Source organism: Castor canadensis, chromosome 12 (assembly GCF_047511655.1).
Source record: "Castor canadensis chromosome 12, mCasCan1.hap1v2, whole genome shotgun sequence".
NCBI lineage: Eukaryota > Metazoa > Chordata > Mammalia > Rodentia > Castoridae > Castor > Castor canadensis.
In genome coordinates this window covers 71,349,412-71,368,741 of record NC_133397.1, presented here as the reverse complement: position 1 = coordinate 71,368,741, position 19,330 = coordinate 71,349,412, and the positions used below count along the sequence as shown (strand labels likewise).

Below are 19,330 nucleotides of genomic sequence, written 5' to 3'. Positions count from 1 at the left end.
CTTACATTGAAATTGCCTGAGCTAGTTGAAGGCAAATTCCTGGGAACAGACATGGTCCCCATCAACCATGCAACTAGTTGTCTAGAGAGAGAGCCTGTGGTTTCTTTACTCCTCCCTACTGGTGAGTTGCTCATTCTTCATAGTCTCTAGTAAATGCAGAGTTCTTTTTTTATATGTGTTTTGTTACTGATTGACACATAATTGTATGTTATAAAATGTGATGTTTTGAAATATGTATAAATCATGTAATGATCAAATCAGGGTGATAACCGCATTCATCACCTGAAACATTTATCATTGTTTTGTGTTAAGAACATTCAAAATCCTCACTTCTAGCTGTTTTGTAATATATAATGAATTGTTATTAACTACAGTCACCCTACTGTGCAATAGAATGCAGAACTTATTCCTCCTATCTAGCTGAATTGATTTTATATCAGTAGGGGTCCAAGAGAGGCACTGTGAAGCTGTGTACACTCCCACCTTTGATATTTTTCTCATGTGCCTTTTGTACTCCATGTTTGCACAGTCTCAAGCCGTGGAAGAGTGAGCGGATTTATAAATTCAGATTAGCCTTTTGTTGTTTACCCAGCATACTACAAATCAATATAATCCCAATTTTTTTTCCTGTGGATAAGAAGACAGAGCATGTAAATTCAATGCAGTGAGTCCAATGTACCTTGATTGCCACAAAACTTCCACAGGAAGATCTGGTGTCTTTATGAATACTATCAACCAAAGAGCACTGAGAGTACAAAACCAATTCATTTACATACCCAATTTACTGTATTTCAATGAAATTGACTGGCCACTTGATGGATTATAAACAGGTCTGTAAACAAGTTTGTCAAGTGAACTGACCTTCAGTAGAATGGTCTGCTTGGTTCTACCTACAAAGTAAAGATAATGTGTGTTTGTGTATGTGGTGGAAGGAAGAAGGGCAGAGTGGTATCCAGATAAGAAGAAGACTAAATTAATTATATTACAAACAGAAAGAAAATATGTAGACCATGTGGCTTCTTTCTCTGAACTTTCACATATTTTTTTACTTACGCCTTAATATTTGTCACACTGTATAGTACACATAAAATTTTTTTTACATTCCCTCCTCTTGTTGCATATCTACAGACTAGACTATGAAGTCTTTCAGAAAAGGTACTGGATTCTTTATTTCATCTTTGTAGACTTGATTCACATTATCTGATCCCTAATGCAAACTCAAAATATAAGTTTTTTAAGTGGAATAAACTACAATTTATCCAATGAAAAGTGGATAGTCTGTTAAAAGTGTGCTAATTTTAGAGGCCATCAAGTTTCATAATAATTACAGAGTAAATTGTTTAATGTCCAATAATTGATGCAAGAAGAGAAAGCCAACTTGCATGGTTTTCACCTCCTTTTATAATCAAGATTTTTTTGAAGTAGAGCTTAGGATGTAATCATCACCTTGTTTTGCCTCTTACTTCCTCACTTTTAGCCGAGATGAAAGGTAAACAAAACAAGCACAACAATTCAGTAGGTGCTAGGGAATAAGTCAGCAGAGCTGCAACCATCAGGGCATTGACTGCTTTATAGTTACCAAGAAGTTGAATATAAGAAAAGGTTACTTTGAAGATTAAAAATAGGTTTAAAGAAAGGAAAAAAACAGCAATGCTAGTGTTTAGAACAAATCAGTCTATTCAAAGAGAAGTATAAGGAGTTGATCAACAGAAATTACTGAAAGAAATTTGTAAGTGATACGTTCTTCTTAGATATGATTTGAAATTTCAAAAAGAACTTTTAAAATGCTGGCACTAAGGATAAAGGTAAAGTTGACAACTATGTCCTTATCTTGAAAACTCCCATTTTAGATAGTTCACTTAGGATTTTTTCTAGTAAACAGCCAGAGACTTTCCCAAGAAAGTAATGTATGCTGAGCATGAGGTGAGACGGGCATAGGTACTATAGAAAATACCTCTTTCCTCATCATTATTTGCCTTGTCTGTAAAACTGAGAGTGTTGTGTCTGGTGGTGTGGAACACGCTTTTGGTCTCCAAATTGGATTCTATTTCTCCCCTCCCCTGGGATGCACTAGTACTTTCATTCAGTTTAGAATCTTCTTTTCCTGAAGAAACCAGTGTATGCACACCAGTTGAGAACTGATTTTTTTTTTTTTAGTTTAAAATAGGAGTCACAAAAAGTAATATTTAATACAGAGTAAAAGAATCACATCAGTAATTGCTCAAATTGTACCAAAGAAATAATACTTTTTGGTAAAGGGGCCTTTCCTTAACTCTTTCAAAATATACAATATAGACATATGTTAATTTCAGCAAGAAAACTCCTTTTGATATCCCATTTAAGAGTCAAACAGGATCAAAATGTGGTTTAGCTCTGCAGAGACTAAGATTAACTTTTTTTATATTATTTTATTATTCATATGTACATACAATGCTTAGGTCATTTCTTCCCCCTGCCCCCACCCCCTCTCTTACCACCCACTCCATCCCCTCCCTCTCCCCCAATCCCCTCAATACCCAGCAGAAACTATTTTGCCCTTATCTCTAATTTTGTTGAAGAGAGTATACACAATAATAGGAAGGAATAAGGGTTTTTGCTAGTTGAGATAAGGATAGCTATACAGGGAGTTGACTCACATTAATTTCCTGTGCGTGTGTGTTACCTTCTAGGTTAATTCTTTTTGATCTAACCTTTTCTAAGCTAAACATTGATCTATCATTTGATCCAGCAATACCACTCTTGGGGATATACCCAAAAGACTGTGACACAGGTTACTCCAGAGGCACCTGCACACCCATGTTTATTGCAGCACTATTCACAATAGCCAAGTTATGAAAGCAGCCAAGATGCCCCACTACTGACAAATGGATCAAGAAAATGTGGTATCTATCACAATGGAATTTTATGGAGCCATGAAGAAGAACAAAATGTTATCATTTGCTGGTAAATGGATGGAATTGGAGAACATCATTCTGAATGAAGTTAGCCTGGCCCAAAAGACCAAAAATTGTATGTTCTCCCTCATATGTGGACATTAGATCAAGGGCAAACACAACAAGGGGATTGGACTTTGAACACATGATAAAAGCGAGAGCACACAAGGAAAGTAGGAGGATAGATAAAGACACCTAAAAAATTAGCTAGCATTTGTTGCCCTCAACGCAAAGAAACTAAAGCAGATACCTTAAAAACAACTGAGGCCAATAGGAAAAGGGGACCAGGAACTAGAGATAAGATTAACTTTTTTACAGTGGAATTCTCAAGCAATCTTGTTCCTGATGCCACTGAGAAGGAATCATGTATTCAAATCTGTAACATCAGAAATCAATAAAAACTTCTTCAGTAATGACAATTGAGGAAAACACATATCATTAAACAATGGAGCCACCACCAAATTTTCATTAACCATTCCTACATTATTAAACTAAGTAGTTTACTTGTAAACAATCTACTGAGATAAGAGATTAAGTTGAGTTTATTATGAGATTTTATTTTTGTTTTACACTGTTTCAGGACTAACCTACTTGACAATTATATGGAATAAAGAAATATTACATGAGAAAAACTTGAGATTACAAAGAGAGTAAAGTCTTCAAAGAATATAGGGAGATTGTTGAAAAATGTAAAGGAAAGAAAGCAAGCATTTCAAAAGATAAAAAGAGACAATAATCATCTACAACAGAATTTTTTCAGAGTGGAACTTAATTTCATCTAGGCATTTTCAGATGTGTTTTATGCATTATTACTCTAAGCCCATGCTCCAGGCAAAGCACCTTATGGGTACCAATACATGACAGCCACTTACATGGAGTGATCAAGATAACCATATTTGGGCTGCAAGATTTCCATTTATGTAAAACATACATCCAGATTAGTGTGTATGGCGGAATAAACATGTCCAGTTTTAATCTAAGACCAACATATTATGCATATTATGCATAAGTGCATAAAACTTAACAACTTTTCTAACTCTATGGCATTTACTCCTACTACAGTAATATCCATCAGCTCTCTTAGTGTTCTGGAAGGAGTGTCTATACCTTGCTCTAAAGGGAGTCTCAGTGTCAGACAGCTTTGACTGTCTACTAAGAGACAGTGAGCCTTCATGGCTATGGGACCATCACAGAGACCCACCTACAAGTTAAGACGTTGTGTCCTTCCTCTCTTACTTCAAATTAGCATATGAATTACAGAAAGACATATTTGAGATAGATTATATAATTTGTATTGGATAATGTGCTGTTTTCTTGATTCGTTCTGCAGTAATTCAAAAAGAGTACCTTGGCTGATTTCCACATCATTATATCAAGTAAGTGGAGCAAATCAACACAATATATTTACTATAGGATTTAAATCACTGTACGTTTGACAAACACATACTATTATCTAAAAAGGATTAAATAGTGAGGTCTCTAAACATGTTTATCATCTCATAATAAGTTTAAGAAAAAGACAATAAGAAGGATAGTGAAAGTGTGTATTAAGCGGGAAATTTTGAGAATGACTTTATTTAACCTGTTTTGTCAGTTGGACTCTCATCCTCTTGCCTTTATTCAAAACTAGGTTTCCCTCCAACATGCTAATGCTTATATACATTAAGTGTACACATACACTCACACACACACACACACACACACACACACATACTGTGGTGCTTGGGATAAAACACAGGGCCTTGCACATGCTACACAACTACTGGAACACTGAGGTACACATCATGACCTTGGTTTTTTGAGACAAGACCCCAGGTGGGCCTTAAGCTGATGATTCTCTTACTTTACCTCATGTTTGTTGGGATCACAGCTATAATGTCCTGTAATGTTAATATATTTTTAATGATTCTGCACACAAATAGTTAATGTTTACAAATTTTAACTTACTCATTAAGAGGTGAAGATATGCTTAACTAAAACCAAGTGCAATTCATCTCAAAGATGCAAGTATGGTTCAATATATACAAATCAATAAATGTGACATACCACATCAACAAAATAAAGGACAAAAACTATAGGATTATCTCATTATGTGAAGAAAAGGCATTTGATCAAATTCAACATCATTTCATGAGAAAGAATGTGAACACATTAGCTATAGAAGGAATCAGCTTTAACATAATCAAGACCATCTATTATATGCAACATGTAACCCAGTACTGAATAGGAAAAAAAATCAAAAGCTTTCTGAGCTGTAGGTCAAGACAAGAATGACCACTTTCACCAAATTTATTAGACATAGAACTGGAAGTCCTAGTCAGGGAAATCAGGCAAGAGAAATAAATAAAGGGCACTCAAATTGGAAAAGAGAATGTCAAATAATCACTGTTTACAGACATGATCTTCCAAGTAGAAAACTCCAAGTGTTTCCCCCCAAAAAACTATAAGAAGTAATGAAAAATTCTGAAAGTTGCAGGATACAAAATCAATATACAAAAACATAAAATATGTAGGAATATGATTAACTAAAGAAGTAAAAAACATCTGTTCAATGAAAACAAAGACATTGCTAAAAGTAATTGAAGAGGACAAAAAAAAAAACTCAGACAGGCATCCCATGTTTATGTTAAAATGTTCATACCAAACAAAGTAATCAACAAACACAGAGAAGCTCTCAGTCAGTTATATATTATCCTCTGTCCAATTTTTTTTATGCCAATACTAGGTGCTGTTTTGATTGCTACAGCTTTGTAGTATATTTTAAAGTCAGGTAGTAAAATTCCACACTACTTCTTCTTTGAAAATTGTCATTTACATAACATTCTTTAAAAATAAAACACCACAAGAAAGGAAGATTAATTTATCTGATTTGTACTAAATTTGAAGTTGAGAATTTGCCAGAATTGTTTACAATTCTGAATACATTGTATATATTTTTTGGTGGTGGTAATACAAGTATTTGTACTCAGGGCTTCATGCTTGCTAGATAGGCACTCCACCACTTGAGCCATGTTTCCAGGTGTTGATGACATCTCAGTAATATCCCATCATGTCCAGTTTCTTGTTGCTGTTGTTGTTGAGATGAAGTCACAAAATTTCTTCCTGGAACCATGATCTTATATTTCAGCCTCTTGCCCAGCTTGGGAAAAAATTGCTTATTTTATGAGCCTAAAAATAAATTATATATAGATCTGTAATTATATCAGACTGTCAGTATTTATTCTACATTTCTACTGCTTCCCAGATTGCTAGCTTTGGTAAGTTTCTTAAGCACACTAAACTCATATGTAAAATGGGATTAGAATATATAGTTCCTGGGAAATTTTAAATGATTGACAAACAGTAGCTATTATTTTCCTTTCTATATTCTACTCAGACATTCAGAATATGAAAATTCCACAAAGTATGTATAGTACAATAGACCTTAGTATTCACAGGTATAGGATTCCAAGGAGACTACAGTTGAGGAAAAATATTCTGAATTTCGATCCGGAGAGCTGTATTGTAGACACTTGATTCAGCTTTCCCTTAATGCAGTCCAACTCCCCCTAAAGACATGCCACCTTTTAACAAATCTTGAATTTTCACTTAATCATTTATTTATTTATTATTTTGGGGCACCATTTGCTTTTTGGAAGACCTATTTGACAAAACTAAAGATAGGGAAACACTCAGCATAATGATTTAAACACAATTGATGATAACACAGGACTGACTAAGAGCATCTTCAACTGAGCTGACCAATCTACACTTTTTGCTTTTCAGATTTCTTTTATTTATTTATTTATTACTTTCTAATCATGCTTGGTTAAAACCATATTTAATAAATCTTGAATATGGTGGCCTTCCTTTATAATGTGGAATTTATAGCAACAAAAAATTGAAAGGATATTGACTTAACATGTTTTCTCTTTAATGATTAACAAGATTATCTTTTGAGTTAGTTTTCTAGACCAGCCCAGCACCAGAAAATATAATATGCCCCTCATACATTGTTTAAGATTGTCTAGTCATTGTTATCTTTAAAGTGTTTAATCTGTAATTGATACAAAAATTGTTGCTAAATATTTCATGTTTTTGGTATTAAGCCTTTAAAGTCTGGTGAATGTTTTACTTATATATGTCATCTCAATGTAGATGAGCCATAGTTCATGTACTAATAGCCACGTGTGGTTACGGGCTACTTCATTTGACAATGCAGTACTAAAATACAAATCCAGATACTTGAGATACAGGACATAATATTTCCTTTTCTGCCCATGAAAATCTTGTCACTCATTTCTGCTATGCTTTTCCTTGACCTCAGTCTTAATACCCAGGCAATCATTACCTATTACTAAGAGTAGGGAAAAAGTATAGGAGGGTAAATATAGAGCAAATACTGGTATACATGTATATAAATGGAAAAATGATACCTGTTGAAACTATTCCAAGAATAGGAGAGGGGAATAAAGGAGAATGATGGAGAGGGTGAATCCAAATATGCTACATTTGATGTATTGTAAGACCTTTTGTAAATGACACAATGTACTTCCATCCAGCACTACAATAAAATGGAATGGGCTTATAAAAAGAACGTTACTTGTAAACACAAATCTAGATCAATGCTAACATCTACCTTGATGCACATTCTTCTTCATTTGGTCCCAAAATTTTCCTCTAACTATGGCAATAGTAAATCATTAACTCTCGAAACCAATTATCCAATATGATTAGCTTTGCAAAAATAGATAAGTATATGCAGTTGATTACAGAAAATCTGTCTCTAAGAAATAATCTCTTGCTATTGTGTTGAGAGGTATGCTTATAAACATTTATTATTTTATGTAATTACTTAAGAATAAATACAAGATGAATGGTTTCTGAAGAAATGTATTAAACTTTAAGATTAACAAAGGCTCAGTTATTTGATATAGGGAAATTTTTCTTTGAGTCTTTTCCCTCTCTTCTCTTTTTGGTACTTTTATCAACCTTCTCCTTCCTACTCTCCCCTCTCCCTTCTCCCATCTTACCATACATTCTCTCTCTTTCTCTCTCTCTCTCTTTTTCTGTCTTTCTCTCTCTCTCTCTTTCCCTTGTTTCTCTCTTTACTTCCCATCACCGTTTATTCTGCTGCTGTATCAGTGACAGTTCCCTCATATATTCAAATAATTAGAATATAATTTCTCCATCATATGCCTTGTCCCCATGGATAAGAAGTTTTTAACCAGTAAACAGAATCTGACCATTTTTGGAGGTGACTTTTGTTGATACATTCTCCATGACTGTCAGAGAAGGCAGCGTCAACAAAAATTGGAGGATATCATTTCAGAACTATATTAATTTTGGTTTAATGAGTGATAAATTTAGAAAATTCATGAAAAGCATACCCAGTTCCTAACACCCCATTGTTGAACTGATCAGCTCTTCTGCTCACACACTTGTTTCTCACTGACTCTTTTAATGTATAAAAAGTATACATTTTTTGCTCAGTGCTTACAATTTCTTACAGGTTTTTAACTGGATAAGGCATTATCTTTATGGAGAAACTTTGTCTGGAGGAACTCATTAGCTGAGAAATTTGTAGGTGAGTATGCTCCAGGGTACCAACAGATGGTTTAATTGGGTACAAAATTCCAGAAGGCAATGTACAGATTGACAGCATTTTTTTGTCCAAAAAACCAGGGTGGAGGAAAAGTGCTACCCAAATAGAAAGTGTGATTTCAGGAAAATCTTCCTTCACCTGCTCACTGAGTTCTCAATTTGTAAGATTATAAATTCTTTCTTGTGATTTAAAGTTTATCCCTTGCTGAAATGCAACTTTCTTTGGAAGTTTCATCATGTTAATATGAATAACTATTTATGTTCTTTCCAATTAGTTAAGGTTGTAGCAGGTCCTGCATTACCCCCAGACTTAGGCTGATAATTTACTATAGCCATAGTAATAATAAAGAAAATGGGAAAGTAATTAAGGGCAAACACACTCTAAAAAAGAAACATTATCTTTTGTCTATACCACTAGCTCAGGACAAGTTTCTGTGTTGCTCATACATCTGTGCAATTAATGATTTAGGTCTTCTGACCTAATGTTTTCTCATTTAAGATTATAAATGAGAAATGGGGTGAAGGGTGACCACACTGGTAGAGAGAAAATAATGTTCCTAATATATGCTAAGGACAGTTTAAAGAGAACACTTACATACAAATTAACCTAAATACTTCCTTTAAATGGAGCTATTTTGACCTTTCAAAAATGAGTCATATTTTATGTTGGCTTAAGTTTACAGGAAATATTTATGTGATTTCTGATGCTGATACTTTCAGTTCAAGATCTCAGAGCAAGCCAATACTTTATCTTTTACTGTTAATGTGAGCCTTCATTATAATGGGCTTCATTGATTTGGTCATTGTGCTTACCACATGGCAGGTAAGCCCTCTGTCAAAGTTTGTTGATATTCACATTGATTTTTGAATACACTTCAGTGTCTTTCTTCATTTGGTCAAGTCAATGAGCCCATTCTCAAATAAATAAGTAATAAAAAGAGAATCCTTATTATTTGTATCTAGTGTTTTTCAGTTCTCACACACAGTAACATTCAGATGTATACATATACATATGTGTACATGAATATATGCATATATACATATATATGTATATATGAAGAGAGAGATGAGAGAGAGAGAGTGGTGGCTTCCAGTGGGGTAGAGAATGTCTCTTGGGAAGCACACAGGTGAGTCATAATCACAATTACTGATAGGCCAACAGTGCAAAATAAGTTTTAGACATTATACTAAACCTAATTCTAAGAGTTATAAGTATAAAATGATTACTTAAAATACTGTAAGAAGTAATTGCTATTATTATTCCTATTTTATACATGAGGAATATGAACTACAGAAAGACACTTGCTCAAGTTCTCATTCTTCTTTCTCAGTTATAAACTGAAAGGTTTAGGAAACATAAAATCTGTTAGTAATTGAAGAAAAAGAGATACTTCTCTACACCAGCCAATAATATCGTTTGGAGAATGGCCATGAAGAAACCTAGCATAACTTGATCAGACTTCACAGCTTTCTTCAGATAAGCATAAGGAGGCTGTGGTGTGTTTGACAGGATGAGGCAGATCAGAAAGGAGAGACATACTGGTGGATCTAAGGTGATGGTGAAGGAACTGAGAGTCTGCTGCAGTGACTGAGCTATCATTCATAGCAACCAGGCCTTGACTTATGAAAATGGAGCAAGAAGAGTATTGAGCTGAAGAAAAATCTATAAGCAAAGAGTGTGCCAAAGACAGAGGCATCTGTGAAGGAGGCCATTGAGCACAAAGGCTGCATAAGTAATCAAGAGATAGTTTTGCTCTCGTGATCCCTGCATGAATTCAGTAACAAAAATCCTGAAAATCAGCCATGTGTAAGTGGAATAAATGTATAAAAAAATCCCTCAAATTACTTAAAATCAGCACATGGGCTCTAGCCCTGACTGTGTATTAAATTCTTTCCAGTGGCTAAAATCTAGCAATAATATTTACCATATCAGACTTCTACACCCAAATCATCCCATTATTAATTCATTCATTAGACTACAAGAATATGGTAGGCACTCAAAACAGTAATCATTTAAAAATCATTTACCAATTTGTGTCACCTTGAGAAGTTAGGGTCTACATTTCCGAGAATCTTTTCTTTGCTTTGCTTTTTTGTTGTTGTTGTTAAGTATATTAGGCTCAGGAACTCCAGTGAACTCAGATTCCACCTAGTTCTGGAGACCTGGTTGCACTCAAAATTTGTCTTTACCCATAATCCATGGCCATGGCTAATGAAGGCATTGCTGGTGGAGGTGTTGTGGACATTAATACTGCTTTACAAGAGACTTGACGACACCCTTATCTACAGTGGCCTAGCATGTGGAAATCACCAAATGGCCAAAGTGTTAGACAAGCTCCAAGTCCATCTTCATGTGCTTGCATCTCACTGTGATGAGCTAACGTCAGGTTGGTGGGGGTCTGTGCTAAGCACCAAATCAACCTCATTAAGGTCGATGATGAGAAACTAGGGGACCAGGTTAGTCTCTGCAAAACTGATGGAAAGGGAAACTCTGTAGAGGTTGGTTGTAGTTGTGGGGTGGTTAAGGACTACGGCAAAGAATCTCAGGCCAAGAATGTCATGGACGAGTACTTCAAATGCAAGAAATGAACACATAAAAATTTTGACTCATAAAAAATAAATAAATAAATAAATAAATAAAAATCATTTACCATCTTGTGAATTGCTTTCAGTGGATATCTCAGCATTGCTATTAAGAAAGTTAAGGCAACTGTTATTTTTCTTATTTTGAAACGGAGATTTGGAAAAGGACTGAATAGCTGCTCCACCTTGCACCATTAATAGGTAAGCATTTTACAAGCATTTACCTCACACAGAAAACTTGTTAAGGGTCCAAAGACACTGAGACTCAGTGCTTTCATAGTTCCCTTAACACACAAGAGCTGACCACACAATAGGTAAGAGATAAGGAAGTAAAAGAAAGGGTTGATTCCAGCTTGTACTCTTATTAGACAATGTTATACCCAAAAAGCAAAAGTAAAGGCAGGTTTTCTGTTCTTTACAAACAACCCAGACTCTGGTATTATGTGATAGCATCACAAATAGATTAAGACATTTTGACTATCTTCTTTATTTGCCTGGTTCAAATATTCAACTGAACTCTGATTTTCAGGTCAACTTGTCAGTCCTGAAGAGGTTTACAACTGTAGCAACCCCAGACCCTAATAGAGTTGGTCTGACAATTAGTTCTGAGGGAACTATGACCAGCATTGTGCAGCTTGGGCCTCAATATATCAGTCTCTCACACATGCTTGTTTAATTGGATTTCTCAGTCCTTGACTGCTATCCATTTTTAACCCTGATCCTATACATTGTATTAAAAAATAGTTGTTTATGAACTACTTCAAGCCTTCTGAAAAGCTCTACTTCACCCAATACTTTTCTAGAAAATTGTATGCCCTTTATCTGATTGACAAATTCTGTAATAAGGATAATCCCTTCATTGCGTTATCAGCAGTAAACCACAAGCTAATAACAGACTCAACAAGTTATGAGAATTTGCTTCTAAAATATGAAGGTGTGTTTTTGAGACATTAAGCTCATCTGAGGCTCAGTTTCCACTTCTGTAAATACAGCAGTTGGAGCAGATGGCACATGTTCTAGCTCTGTATGATATTCACTAATATCTTTAAAGCATGAAAAACATGAGAAAAGGAAACATAATGACCATGTTCACAAAGGGGTATATGAGTACCTTGGAGCTAATTATTAGTCCTGATAAAATTTATAAAACATAGAGTTGCAACATATTTTTAAGGGTACAGTTTGTTGGTATGAATTACGTTTACAAGGTTACCATTCTTTACCATATTTTTAAAAAGCATATTTAAAAATATTTTTATCACTCTAAGCCTCTAAACAAAAACTCTGTAACCATTAAGCACTTAGCCCCTATTTCACTCTTTTCTCACATCTTGGAAACTTCTAATCTCTTTGTCTCTGTATTTTCCCTATTCTAGATACTTATGTAAATGGGACCATACTTGCTCTTTTATGTCTAATATTTCACTTACCATGATGTTGGAAGGGTATATCCATATTGTAACCTGTATCTGAGGAATAAGGTTTCCTTGCCTGGTATATACTATATTTTATTTATCCATTCAATTGTTGGTGGCACTGATTTTTTGCTACTGTTTGTTGTGAATAATGCTACTGTGATCATTATCATACAAATATCTGAGTCCCTGTTTTCCATTTCTTGGGTTATAGACCCAAGAATGGTAATGCTAGGTCATATAATTCTACGTTCATCTCTATGTGGAATCACCAAACTATTCTGTGGGGAGTGGATTAAAGTCTATGAGAACTGGACACAAGCAAGGCAAGAAGCAGCTAATTGCTTTTGCCTGTAGGCGGAGATAGGCACAGCCCCCAGCCACGAAACAGGGAAAGGCAGAACAGCTGCCCTCCTAAACTGTGTTCAGAGATGCAGAATTGCAAGTTTCTCCAGTTGCAATGTCACACCCCCTCCCCTGCTCTTCAAACATGCTTTTGCTTTAGGGAAGAAGCTTTTACTTTGGGCTTCCTGGTGCAGGAAGCTTTTGGAAGAGAAAAAAATTGTTGAAGGGAAAAATTACTGAAGGGAAAAGAATTACTAAAGGGAAATTGCTGAAGGGAAAAAAAGGCAAAAAGGGGGTTGATAGAAATTCTGATCTTTAACATAGACATCAGAAAAGCCAAAGAAAGAACTTTAATATAGGCCTTAGGAAAGCTAAGTTAAAGAAAAGCCAAAGAGAACATGGGACAGTGCATAGTGCAAGTACAAGGACCTAGACTTTAAGAGTTATGCATGTGCAGATTGTAGGCCCTGCTGTTTGCAAGTTTGAGCACTGAGGCTTTGACAGAGCTAAAGTGAGAAGGGACAGTGCAAGCCTGGGAGCAAAAGACTTTTAGAGCAATTAAGCTAAAGATAAGCTAAGAGCAAACATGGTACAGTGTGAGTCTAAGGAAAGAGGTTTTAAGCAAGGTTTTAAAAAAGGCTTTAGAAGCAAGGTTTTGAAGCAAGGCAGGTTGGGGGGGAGAGAGTGGGGGTGGGGAGGCAGAGGAGAGAAATGACCCAAACAATGTACACACATGAGATTAAATGAATAATAAAAAAAACAATAATAAAAGTTGAATGGAAAAAAAAAAGAACTGGAAGGAGTAAGGCCTTAAAGAATCAAGATAGAGAAAATAAGAAATGAAGGTTGTGCATCTCCACTCAAGCAATCAACACACCTGACCCCACTGTCTATTTATCTGTCTATCTGGTGTCTTTTCTGAAATCTCCAGTTGCCCCCAGTTAAGCCCAGTTAGGTTCAGTAATAACCAAGAGCAAGAGAGAGAAATCTTGCTCTAACAAGGAAAGGAGCAAAAATAACAATTCCTCCTCCACTATTCCATAGTTTCTTTACCATTTTACAAACTTAGATAAGTAAGAATGTCATGAGTTAGGGTTAGGAGACATGTTATGTTATTTTGGTTTTGATTTGCATTTCCCCAGTGACTAATAGTAATGAATACTTTGTATCTGCTCAGAGACCATTTGGACATTTTCTTTGGAAATCTTTTGCTTATTTTTCACTTGGATAATTTTCATTGTTGTTGGGTTGTAGAAATTTTGTTATGGACTGAATTGTGTTCCCTGATAATGCATAATATGTAGATCTAATTTTCAGTGTGACTGTGCTTGCAGATCATGAGTAGATTATTGGTAATAAGGTGACAGGAGTAGAACTATATCCCAATAAGCTTGGTCTTCTTATAAAAAGAAAAGACACCAGGGAAGCATAAACAGAGGAACGTCATGTGAACACAATGATGAGGTAGTCATCTGCAAGCCCACAAGAGAGGCCTCAGGAAAAAGCAAACCTGTTTTCACTTTGATTTTTGCCTTCTCACATACAAAGCTATTAGAAAATAAATCTCTCTTTTTTAAACCACCCAAAAAATGGTATTTTTTTTGTGATAGTCAAAAATCTTATGAAGATTTATTTATTTATAAATTCTGGATATTAAATATATCAAGTTTGTGATTTTCAAATAATTTTCTCTTCTGCCAGTTGTTTCTTCAACTTTTATGATGTGCTTTGATGAACAAACATTTTGAATTTTGATGAGGTCCAATTTTTCTATTTTTCTTCTGTTATTCATATGTTTGTAATCACATTTAAAATATGCTATAATCAGATATCATTGTATTAACTATGATCATAGATGAAAACATTTAGTCACTCCCAACAGTATGTTTTGAGTGTGATGTTACCTACAGGTTTTTCATAAATACTTTTATCATGTTAGGAAACTTTCTATTCTTAGCTTTCTAAGTATTTTTGTCATAAAAGGGTGTTTGATTTTGTCAAATGACTTTTCTTTTTTTTTTTTTTTTTTGGTGATAAGAGGGTTTGAACTGAGGACCTGGTACTCTACCACTTGAAGTGCAACCCCAGACCTTTTTGCTTAATTTATTTTTCAGATAGGGTCTTGCCTTTGCCTGGGCCACCCTTGGACAGTGATCCTTCTTCCTATGGGCTGCTCAAGCAGCAGGGATTCTACATAAGTTTGCTGCTAAGCTCAGCTTGCTCTTTGAGATAGGGTCTGTCTCAATAAATTTTTTGACCAGGCTGGCCTGAAATAGCAATCTTCTTCTCTTTGCCTCCCAAGTAGGTAGGAAGCATGAGCCACTGCACTCAGCTTCAATTTTTTTTATAGTGTATTAATGTAGTGAAGTACATTAATTTATTCTCTTAAATTGAACTATACTTGTGTTGTTATGAAAAATCCCCCTTGCATATAGTGTGTAATCCTTTTAGTATGCTGCTGGATTTCGAGTGCCATTATTTTGTTGAAGATTATTTAATCTATCTTCATAATGGGTGTTGGTCATGATTTTCTTTTCTTGTTATGTATCTTTCTGCCTTGGTATCAGGGTAATCCTGGCCTCATAGGGTGGATACAACACATAGAAAGCATTTCTTCCTCAAAGAATTGCCATTAATTCCTTAAATGGTTTGTAGAATCACTGAAGTGGTGAACTGGCCCCAGAATTTTCTTTTCTGGAAAGTTTTGATTACTGAATCAGTCTCTTATTATTGATCTATTATATTTTTCTATTTCTTCTTCAGTCAGATTTGATAATCCTTTTGTTTCTAGGAATTTTCCCATTTGTTTTACAAGATCTAAACTTCTAGTAACATACACTTATTCGTAAAATTTAATGTAAAATTAATTAAACATATATATTTCTTATTGTAATATTCTATGTACAGACATACTTTCCCCTCTGAGAACTACTTTCACTACATCCCATACATTTTGGTATGTTGTGTTTTCATTTTTCTGGGAAATATTTTGAATTTACCTTGTGACTTCCTCTTTTGCTTATTTAATTTGCACACATCTGTGAGTTTTGTAATTTTCTTTATTTTACTGATCTCTAGCTCCATATAGTTCAGAAAATACTATATATGCTTTTAATGTTTTAAAATTATGATGCTGGTTTGTGACCCAGTATATGGCCTGTCAAGGAAATATTCTGTTTACTGGAGAAAATAAAAAAAATATGCATTCTGTTTTCTTTATTCTGCAGAAAACTCTCTATATTTTCTGCAGAATATTTTCCTATTGATCTTCTGTCAATATAGATGTTCTTTAACCTTTATACATTTATAAAATTGCATAATAAATTGAAAACAGAAGTCAAAGATACATTTATTTCACCTAGTGAGCATCATAGTTCAACCTCATAGTAGTTCATCATGGAATTCCAGATCATGTGGATGAATGAGAGCTATTACTTCTGCTGCCCAATATCATGAAACCAGGGACTATCAGTAGACCAAAAAAAAATTCAAAACTGACTGTACAACTTCTACTGAATGTGTATCATTTTCACATCATGGCGAAGTTGAAAATTTGTAAGTAAAATTGTAAGTAAGGGACCATCCATATGTTCTATCCATTATCAAAAGTAGTATATTGATGTCTGCATGTATTACTACAGAACTGTTTTTTCTCTCTTCAATTGTTCACAAAATTTGTGGTGCAATTTTGTGTATGTCAGTTTATAATTGTTATCTTCTTGATGTATTGAACCTCATTGTTCTTGTCTATTATAAATCTTTTTGTAAAATCTTTTTATTTTAGTGTACTAACACCAATTTCTTGCAGTTGATAATTGCACAGAATATTGTTTTTCATCTTTTTACTTTCAAATTATTCAAATCTTGGATCTAAAGTGACTCACTTATTGCTGCTTCATAGGTTTTTATGTGTTCTTTGTTTTTTAAACCCATTCTGGTGATCTATTTTTCAATCGGTAGGTTTAATCCATGTGCATGAAAAGTAATTTCTGATAAAAATAATATATATGCCGCTTTCTATTTATTTCCTATGTGTCTTATATATTTGTTTGCTTGTGCTTGTGTGTTTTCTTCATTACTGCCTCCTTTGGTGCTTAGTTGACTTTTTTTATAGTGATCCATGTTTGAGTCCATTCTCATTTCTATTTCTGCATATTTTTTGGATATGTTCTTCTTCTTACCATGGAGATTATATTTAACATTCTAAATTTATAACCATTTAGTTCAAGTTGATATCAGTTTAACTTTACTAGCACATGAAATCTCTACTCATACTCTTTTATACTGTTATCACAAGTTCTATCTTTATGCATGGTATGCCAATAACATTAATTTATAAGCACATTTTATTTACTCTCTTCTTAAATCATGTAAGAAATTTCAAATGGTGGATTTATAAAACAAAATAAAATAATTCAGATTTTTTTTTTTGCTGGCCTCACACCACAATTTTCCCAATGTCTCTCCCAAGCAGCATGAATGATAAGCATGAGCCATAAAGCCTGCTCACTTCCCTCTACTTTTAAATTCAAAATTTACTTATTTAAGGTAATGACTAATGCTAAAACATACAAAGAAAACTTAAAAATACTCACAGTCTAACATACATGGGAATAAAAATACTGAACACTTTGATGTTCCTATATTGTGTTTGCTTATATATATAGCTATGCAAAAAATTTGGGATCCAGCCATGGATGATAACCTCACATATATTATTGTATAAAAATTACGATAATCATGATTTGAAATGCTTGTATTAGCTTTATTAATGCAAGAATTGATACCCTATAAAAATGCAACAGATCTAGAGTTTTAGGGAAAAATTAAATGTGTAGGTAACCTATTTATGTAATGTTATAAAGTCGTCTTTGAAGAGATATATGCCAATAAGCTATTATCTATTTGAAATGTATATTTAAAGACTTTTTCTTTTCATCCTGGATACAAGGAATATAAAAACAAGAGGCTATATTTAACCATAAAATGCTGTGATTCATTAAGCTGCACAAACTTTCATTTCATGGATTTATCTGTTGATGTTAATTTAAACTATCGCTTGTTTTACCATGTGGGAACACACATTATGTAGTTAAAAGTATAAAGAATTTTGAAGTAAAGTAAAAGAGAAAAAAGAAAAGGTCTCATGGTACAGATGTGCCATGATTAATTTATTACATGGTGGACTTATTCCTAAAATGAGTATTTTTTCACATATGTTTTAATATAATCATGTGAATTCTATAAAGTAAATTATCACTATATATTTGATTAAAAAGGAAAATATAAAATGTCCCTTCAGAAAGTTTTCAACCAATAAACATGTTTACCCTGCAATATGAGACTACTTCAATGCTAATTTTTATATCGGTAATAATTTGCATTTGTAGGGTACTTGGTAATTCACAAATCATAATCGTCTGTTGATCATTTAAATATGCTAAGAAGTAGCCATAAACACATCATTATCCTAATTTCACAAGTTAGGAACTAAAAATCAGAAATATTATATGATTTGTGCAAATACATCCTATAAATTAATAACTTTCATAGTCAAATTAAAGCCTTCCAAAATTTGGTTTAAATATTCAGTGATGTATTTCTGTATCATATGGATAGACAAGTTCTGGATGACTCAGTAATGAAAAGGATGCATAAGAATAGCTGGCTAATAACGGATGGCATATTTCGCAATTCCGATGTCATGAAACTAAAGTATATAAAAGCGGCTGTCATGTATGAGACAAGTTAGTTGCTGATCACAAACTACTGAGGTTTCCAAATGCTTTTTAGAAAGAATTAGTGTAGCTACATGTATCTACAGGTATATCTGTAGTTACGTAACTTGTATGAATTTGAAATATTTTTCCAAATAAGTAAGAAGTCACTAGTCTCATGTTTCACAAAAAGCTTTATTCAGTTCTACAGAGATTTACTAAAACTGAGTTTGTCACCCTGGGATGCTGATGGTATAGAGAAAGTAGATTTAATAAACATTGCTTTAAGATCATAGGCTTTTAAAATCATTATTATTTGCTCAATCATTATTCAGTACTCTCTTTTCCCTATCTAAGAAAACCCGTTTGTACTGAGAAGTAGCAATAAAAAACAGAATGTTTCCCATCCCAAGATATCCAAGTTCTAATCCCCAGAACCTGCATTTATGCAACTTTATAAGGAGAAAAGAACCTTGAAGATGAGTCAAATTAGGGATATTGAGGTGGAATGATTTCTCAAGACTATCTGGGTGAATCCAATTACAAGGGTCCCTGTAGAAGGCACGATTTGAGTCAAAGAGATGATGTAAGGAAGAAAACCAAAATCAGAGGAAAAGGAGATGCTACATTGCTGGCTTTGCAGATAGTGGAAGGACCATGAAACTAGAAATGCAGTTGCCCTGTGGAACCTAGAAGTTACAAGGACTGTTTTCATTTTCCAGGCAGACACTCTTACCATTTGAGCCATTGCCTC

The 19,330-nt window shown here is 34.1% G+C and overlaps 1 pseudogene; it reads left to right on the top strand.

Annotated features, from left to right (window-relative positions):
- The first annotated feature begins 10,721 nt into the window (after nucleotides 1-10,721).
- LOC109680649 (small ribosomal subunit protein eS12-like) lies at nucleotides 10,722-11,105 on the top strand (annotated as a pseudogene).
- Nucleotides 11,106-19,330: the final 8,225 nt, after the last annotated feature.